An 879-nucleotide genomic window follows, 5' to 3' on the forward strand; every position below is an offset into this window, starting at 1 on the left:
AAAAAAATGAAAAATCTTTGCTTAGAACCTTGTGTCTTTTGAATGCTTCCTCCACTTGTTTGAACTTTGGAACATCTCTATATTATTGGATTTAATTTGAACTTTAATTGTCTTGCTTATGGAACTTGAATACTTGCTCATGGTAACTCTAAATTCGGGTTAGCACTCCATTTTACCAATCTTTTTCGTTTAACCCGATTTATTTGTCCTACCCATGAACCCAAACCTTTCTTTCAAACCTTGTTGTGAATTGTTGAGTGAGGCCTTTTTCATTGTGTTATAGGTTGTGAAACCTTGAGAGTATTGAGAACAACAAAGAACTGCATCTTGATTTAGCTAAGTTAGAATTTGAACTAGCTAATAGATTTGGTTTTGAAAGATAGGTGGTTAGTATGTTTATTTGGGGTTGGGTTGAGGAATATATATATAAAAAAAAAACAAAAAAAGTTCCTAAGATTAGAATCAATTAGCTCTAAGTCTCTAAGTAAAAAACAATATAATAAGAGAAAAAGTGTTTGCTATAGTCTCCTAGAAAGAAAAAAAAACATATATACATATTAGGAGTTTAGCAAAGGAAGAAAAGAAAGAAAAAAAAGGAGAGAGAGAAGAGATCTAGAAGTTTAAAGTTTAAACTTTAGGCATAAAAAAAAAAAAAAAAGTTAAAATCAAGGATGTGGGTAGTATAATTCTAGGAGTTTGATAAAAAAAAAAAGAAAAAGAAAGTGAATGAGAAAATGGTAGATTATCAAGAGTTAAGCTTTGTACGCCCAAATTGTTCTCAATCTTAGATAGTTTTCACAACTGTCTAGCATTCCTTCTTTTGAGAAAAAATCACCCAAAGAATTTGTTTGAAACCACCTTACTAAAAAGCCTTACCCT

Source organism: Camelina sativa, unplaced genomic scaffold (genome assembly GCF_000633955.1).
Source record: "Camelina sativa cultivar DH55 unplaced genomic scaffold, Cs unpScaffold01249, whole genome shotgun sequence".
Classification (NCBI taxonomy): domain Eukaryota; kingdom Viridiplantae; phylum Streptophyta; class Magnoliopsida; order Brassicales; family Brassicaceae; genus Camelina; species Camelina sativa.